The following is an 8061-nucleotide window of genomic DNA, read 5'->3' on the forward strand; positions in this document are numbered from 1 at the left end:
CAACTCGATACTTAGAACAAAATATGACTCTATGTGAATGCCTCCGACGGTGTACCGGGATTGCGATTAATCAAGAGTGACATGTATGAAAAATTAAGCATGGTGGCTTTGCCACAAATACGATGTCAACTACATGATCATGCAAAGCAATATGACAATGATGATGCGTGTCATAATAAATGGAAGGGTGGAAAGTTGCATGGCAATATATCTCAAAGTGGCTATGGAAATGCCATAATAGGTAGGTATGGTGGCTGTTTTGAGGAAGATATAAGGAGGCTTATGTGTGATAGAGTGTATCATATCACGGGGTTTGGATGCACCAGCGAAGTTTCCACCAACTCTCAAGGTGAGAAAGGGCAATGCACGGTACCGAAGAGGCTAGCAATGATGGAAGGGTGAGAGTGCGTATAATCCATGGACTCAACATTATTCATAAATAACTCACATACTTATTGCAAAAATCTACAAGTCATCAAAACCAAGCACTACGCGCATGCTCCTAGGGGGATTGATTGGTAGGAAAAGAACATCGCTCGTCCCCGACCGCCACTCATAAGTAAATCAATCAAAGAACACCCCATGCTTCAAATTTGTCACACAACATTTACCATAGATGCATTCTACGGGACTTGCCAACTTCAACACAAGTATTCATCAATTTCACAATTACTCAACTAACACACCTCTAATATTACCACCTTTATATCTCAAAACAACTATCAAGCATCCAACTTCTCTTAGCATTTAAAATTTATAACCAAAGTGAATTACCATTCTATTCTAAAGGACTCTCAAAATGATATAATTGAAGCATGAGAGATCAATTATTTCTATAAAATAGAACCACCGCCTTGCTCTAAAAGATATAAGCGAAGTACTAGAAATAAAATTATCCAACTCAAAAGATATAAGTGAAGCACATAGAGTATTCTAATAAATTCCAATTCATGTGTACTCTCCCAAAAGGTGTGTACAGCAAGGATGATTTTGGTAATCTAAAAAGCAAAGACTCAAATCATACAAGACACTACAAGCAAAACACATATCATGTGGCGAATAAAAATATAGCTCCAAGTAAAGTTACCGATGGACGAAGACAAAAGAGGAGATGCCTTCTAGGGCATCCCCAAGCTTAGGCTTTTGGTTGTCCTTGAATTTTACCTTGGGGTGCCTTGGGCATCCCCAAGCTTAGGCTCTTTCCACTCCTTGTTCCATAATCCATCAAATCTTTACCCAAAATTTGAAAACTTCACAACACAAAACTTAAAAGAAAATCTCGTGAGCTTCGTTAGTAAAATATAACAAACCACCACTTCAAGGTACTTTAATTAACTCATTCTTTATTTATATTGGTGTTAAACCTACTGTATTCCAACTTTTCTATGGTTCATAAACTCTATTACTAGCCATAGATTCATCAAAATAAGCAAACAACACACGAAAAAAAGAATTTGTCAAACACAGAACAGTCTGTAGTAATCTATAGGTTTTGAATACTTATGGAACCCCAAAAATTATAAAATAAATTGCTGGACGTGAGGAATTTATATATTAATCATCTGCAAAAATAATTAAATAAATAGCACTCTCCAGTAAAAAATGGAAGCAAATCTCGTGAGCGCTAAAGTTTCTGTTTTTTACAGCAAGATCGCAAAGACTTTCCCCAAGTCCTCCCAAAGGTTCTACTTGGCACAAACACTAATTAAAAGCATAAAAACACATCTAAATAGATTCTAGATGAATTATTTATTACTAAACAGAATCAAAAAGCAAGAAATAAAAATAAAATTGGGTTTCCTCCCAACAAGCACTATCGTTTAACGCCCCTTGAGGGAGTCCTGGATTAGGGGGTCTCCGGACAGCCGGACTGTATCCTTTGGCCGGACTGTTGGACTACGAAGATACAAGATTGAAGACTTCATCCCATGTCCGGATGGGACTCTCCTTGGCGTGGAAGGCAAGCTAGGCAATACGGATATGTAAATCTCCTCCCTTGTAACCGACCTTGTGTAACCCTAGCCCCCTCCGGTGTCTATATAAACCGGAGGGTTTAGTCCATAGGACAACAGACAATCATACCATAGGCTAGCTTCTAGGGTTTAGCCTCTACGATCTCGTGGTAGATCAACTCTTGTAATACTCATATCATCAAGAACAATCAAGAAGGACGTAGGGTATTACCTCCATCAAGAGGGCCCGAACCTGGGTAAACATCGTGTCCCCTGCCTCCTGTTACCATCCGCCTTAGACGCACAGTTCGGGACCCCCTACCCGAGATCCGCCGGTTTTGACACCGACATTGGTGCTTTCATTGAGAGTTCCACTGTGTCGTCACCATAAGGCTTGATGGCTCCTTCGATCATCGGTAGTGATGCGGTCCAGGGTGAGGTTTTCCTCCCCGGACAGATCTTTGTATTCGGCGGTTTCGCACTGCGGGCCAATTCGCTTGGCCATCTGGAGCAGATCGAGAGCTATGCCCCTGGCCATCAGGTCAGATTCGGAAACTTGAACTACACGGTCGATATCCGCAGAGACTTGATCTTCGATGGATTCGAGCCCATGTTAGGTGTGCCGCACAATCACGACGAGCATGACATAACTCTACCGTCGGACAGTATTCAGGAGATCGCACCTGCAACTACCCCGGCCGTCAATCCGGAGCAAATCGCGCCATCTGAGAGCAGAGGGATAGACCCCGCCATGGAGGCCGCGCTCTCGGCGGCGATAGAGCCAGACGCTGACTTCACCCCTTACGAGAGCCGTGTTGCCGAACCACTGGATTCACCCCCGGCCACGGACTCCGAGCCGCTTATATCCGTGCCCGTCGAACCCGACTAGGCGCCGATCATGGAGTTCACCTCCGCGGATATCTTTCAGCACTCGCCTTTCGGCGATGTGCTAAATTCATTAAGGTCTCTCTCCCTGTCAGGAGAACCTTAGCCGAACTATGTTCGGCTAGAATTGGATGCGGACGACGAAGAAATTCACTGCCCACCCACCACCCACTTGGTAGCCACTGTCGACGACTTAACCGACATGCTTAACTTCGACTCCGAAGACATCGACAGCATGAACGAAGATGCAGGAGACGAATAGGAACCAGCGCCCACAGGGCGCCGGACAACCACTTCATCACATGACATATACATGATGGATACACCCAAAGAGGGCAATGGCGAAGAGACAGCGGAGGATGCCCCCTCCAAGCAACCCAAGCGCCGACGTCAGCGGCGCCGCTCTAAATCCCGCCATAGCAAAAACAACGATAACAACGCAAGAGGAAATAACAGTCCAGTCGACTCTAGAAGAAACGACGACTGCACCGCCCCGGCGGCAGAGCACGATCAAGATGCAAACGGCGAACATAGTGCGGATCCGGCGTCCGAACACGGAGACGCCAAGGATAAGCCTCATCAAACCCTGTCTGGGGAAGAAAACAGTCCGGACGAAGATGCACACATCATCCCGGAAACGCACTTGGAGCAGGAGAACGTCCGCAGAAGGCTTATTGCCACAGCGAGGAGCCTGAAGAAGCAGAAGCAAAGGCTTAAGGCCACACAAGATACGCTCAACAGCAAGTGGAACAAAGTGATCGACAACGAAACAAAGTATGGTGGAAGTTACCACACAAATAGCTATCCAAAGCGCAAGCTATTACCTGAATTCGACGATGAGGCCTTAGAGCCCACACAGCCGAAAAATGATACGGCCAATCGGCCGGATCCACCACCTTGTGACCACGATAGAGCCGCTAACAAAGTCGCACATAAGTCAACACACGATCTACGTGAGAACTTGCGCCAAAAATCCAGCGCGACCAGATCCATCTATGGATCTAGGAAGCGCGCTCCGGCACGAAATCAAAACCGAATACTACAACCGTGCGAACACCATGGCATATCCCAATACAGGGGCACCGCACACCCCCTATGTTTCACCGATGAGGTGCTGGATCACGAATTCCCAGAAGGATTCAAACCAGTGAACATAGAGGCGTACGACGGGACCACAGACCCTGGAGTCTGGATCGAGGACTTTATCCTCCATATTCATATGGCTCGCAGAGACGATCTCCATGCCATTAAATACTTGCCCCTCAAGCTTAAAGGGCCAGCTCGGCACTGGCTGAAAAGCCTCCCTGAAAACTCAATTGGAAGTTGGGAGGAGCTCGAGGACACTTTTCGGGATAATTTACAAGGGACTTATGTCCGACCTTCGGATGCAGACGATTTAAGTCATATAATCCAACAGTCCGGAGAGTCCGCCCGAAAGCTTTGGAACAGGTTCCTCACCAAGAAGAACCAAATCGTCGACTGTCCGGACGCCGAAGCCTTAGCAGCTTTTAAACACAGTGTCCGAGATGAATGGCTCGCCAGACACCTCGGCCAAGAAAAACCGAGAACAATGGCAGCCCTAACAAGCCTCATGACCCGCTTTTGCGCGGGCGAAGACAGTTGGTTGGCCCGTAGCAGCACCAGCGACCCAAGCACATCCGAAGTCAGGGATGGCAATGGAAAACCACGATGCAACAAAAACAAGCGTCGAAATAAAGAAGGTAGCCCAGATAATACGGCGGCAAATGCCGGATTCAGGGGCTCTCGACCAGGTCAGCGGAAAAAGCCTTTCAAAGGCAGCAGAGAAGGACCAGCTGGCCTAAACAAGATTCCTGACAAGCTCTGTCAGATTCACGGCACCCCCGACAAACCTGCAAATCACACCCACAGAGAATGTTGGGTCTTCAAGTAGGCCGGTAAGCTAAACGCCAAACACAAAGGGGAAGAGACACCAAGCGAAGATGAGGATGAACCTCGCCAGCAAAGCACCGGAGGCCAGAAAAAGTTCCCACCACAGGTCAAAACGGTAAACGTGATCCATGTGATGAAGAGGAGAAGCAATCATGCACTCCGAGACACACGCGCCATAGAGCCCGTCACCCCTAGGTTCAACCCCTGGTTGGCCTGCCCGATCACTTTTGATCATAGGGATCACCCGACATGTATCCGGCACGAAGGACTCGCGGCCTTGGTGTTAGACCCAATAATAAACGGGTACCATTTCACACGAGTCCTCATGGACGGCGGCAGTGATCTAAATCTGATATATCAGGACACAGTCCGCAAAATGGGGATAGACCCGACACAAATAAGCCACAGTAATACTACCTTCAAGGGAGTAATACTAGGCCAAGAGGCCCACTGTATGGGCTCTCTACTGCTAGAGGTTGTATTCTGTTCTCCCGATAACTTCCGAAGCGAAAGGTTAAGTTTCCACGTCGCTCCATTCCGAAGTGGTTATCAAGCACTACTCGGAAGAACGACTTTCACTCGTTTTAATGCAATACCGCATTATGCTTTTCTCAAGCTTAAGATGCCCGGTCCACGTGGCATCATCATAGTTAGCGGAAATACCGAACGTTTTTACGTGCGGAAGAGGATGCGGCGGCTTTAACAGCCGCGAACTAGACGACCTCACCAACCAGAAAAAATGACAGGTCGTCAAGACCAAGAACACGGTTAGACGAGTCCGGCGCTCCACCACATATACATGAGATTGGTTTGATGATCAAACCCTCATAGACAATACCAGGGGCTTCCCGCGTGTAATCAGGGCCAGCCCGGTTCAACTTGACTTCTCTTGAATTTTGATAGTTCATTGATAATAACCAATTCTTTTTTTGGCACGACAACTTTCACCTAAGTTCTTTCCTTTTACAGATGACAATCGTGCTACACCCGTCCAGGACACGGCACAACGGAGACACAGGCGCAGATGTGCAGCAGGGACCCGCCCAAAGGTTTCTTTTTCGATTAAGACCCTGTGTCAACCTTTTTTACTCTCTCTTGTTGCTCACATCCTCCAGATTCTCCACACAACCGAGAAGGAGGCTGACGTTATTGGCCTGTGGCCACGTCAGGATATTGCACGTACCTGGACACATGGGGTTTATTATTAAGGGCATTCTTTAGCCCGGTATATGTTATAAAGACCGATCACCTTAGGGAGTGTTCGGCGTCGCGAGTTTGGCCCTATATGCATCAGCTCCGAATCATGTCTTTGGTCAAATGTTGGTTTTTCCCGGCTCCCACATTTTGGTACCTTATGTTCCATTATATAGGCTAAGGTAGCACTGGGAGAACTACTGCGATTGTGCCCTGGTTCATCCGGATGAGCACCTCAGTAGAGAAAGCCGAAAACTGACTGTCATGATATAGCGAGAGACTGGTTAACCACTCGATGACTCAGCGGAATCTCCGGGATTCCTCCGCATTAACGAAGGGCCGTTTCCCGGTCATGTACGTACGCGCCCTGTATTCGGACGAGCGCAGAAGTACCAGGGGCTATATAGTAGCCCCACCGTCAAACTCCTATGGCTAAGTGAAAGTGTTAAAGCAATATAGTCCAATTGCCTCGTTCGCTGCGCCACCACCTCCTTAATGGACCAAGACGTTGGATCAAGTGTGGATACGCTTTTTCTGTGAACACCCCCGCATTATATGCGTGGGGGCGGAAGCCGTCGACTGCAAACTTTCAGGTTATATACATATATACATAAACGGCCGCACAGGAGGCATCATAATACTTTCGGGAAAAAGTATAAATACAGCCTTGATAACTCAATAAAACATTGTTTTTACAATGGAAGTACATGTCACTAGAACATAATATTCTTCGAGCACTGAGCCTCTATCGAACGAGCGCCTTCAAGAACTTCTTCAAAGTAGTGCTCGACAGCCACTCGGCCTACGGCCGAACCCTGTGTCGCAACAGTGGTGGCCTCCATCTCCGCCCAGTATGTCTTGACACGGGCAAAGGCCATCCGCGCACCCTCTATGCATGCCGATCTCTTCATAGCATCGATGCGCGACACAACACCAAGGAATTGTTGTACTAGACTAAAATAGCTATTCGGCCTTGGCCCTCCCGGCCACAGATGATCCACAACGGACCTCATGGCAAGTCCGAACAACCTATGGAGCTCGGCCCACTCGGCCATTCGCTTATTCAACAATAGCGGATGGACTGGAGCATGAAACTGTGACTAGAACAGCTTTTCCACTTCGCGAACTTTCTGATCCTTGAAGTACTCGGCTGCATAAGCAGCACTTGCAGCCAAATCCATGTAGGCGTCCACAGAACTCCATAGTCGGTCAAGAGGAGCATACTTCGGATCTCCGAATTTAGTCTGCAACAAGAAGGGCTTCCCACACACGATATCTACAGCTTGATGCAGCTCCTCCTTCGTCGCTCTAATTTTGGAGCGGGCTTCCTTGGCAGCTACCAGGGCCTTCTCCAGGTCCGTTGCCCTCGCTCGGCTTTCTTCTTGAAGAAGCTGGTAACGGTCAGCGGCATCTTTTAACTCTACAACCATTTTGGCCATTCTTTCCTAGCTCTCGCAATGCGCGGCCTGTTCGGCCCTCAACTCTTCGGCCGCCTTTAGAGCGGCCGCATTGCTACTCCTTGCTTGTTCCTTGGCTCGGGCAAGCTCCGCCCGAAGGGTCTCCATGGTGGCAGCTCCATCTGCAGTCACAACATATTAAAGATACTGGCATCATGCTCCTCTTATTATGTGATGATCACCATAGAAATCACTTACCCTATGCCTCATCAAGCTGCTAGTTGACAAGCACGATATCGGCATCGGCCACATCAAGTTGCCACTTTAGCTCGGTAAACCCATCAGTTCGGCTACCCACCGAAACCTCAGCCGCTTGCACATAAAGGCAGTTGGGTTATTACCTGGGAATATGATCCTTGGGTTGCCGCCGTTCTCGATGACAACCAGACTCTCAGGGGCTACTATCTGCATTGGGCACACCTAACGTGTGCGGTACTATAAAAAACATACACTATTTCACGTACCTCAAAGCCTTTCAGTAGACTCATAAAGGCTTCGCGCAATCCGCTTTCAGCGGACGAAATCCTTTCAATTACCGTACCCATCAGCGTACGATGCACTTCCGAGACGGTCGCTTTCCCCAGAAGATCCTTCAGTGCGTCCGACCGCACACTGTACGGATCCGGACTCTTGCTGCCGCTCTCCTTAGGAGCCGGATACTG

The sequence above is a fragment of the Triticum dicoccoides genome, chromosome 2A, assembly GCF_002162155.2.
Source record: "Triticum dicoccoides isolate Atlit2015 ecotype Zavitan chromosome 2A, WEW_v2.0, whole genome shotgun sequence".
Taxonomy (NCBI): domain Eukaryota; kingdom Viridiplantae; phylum Streptophyta; class Magnoliopsida; order Poales; family Poaceae; genus Triticum; species Triticum dicoccoides.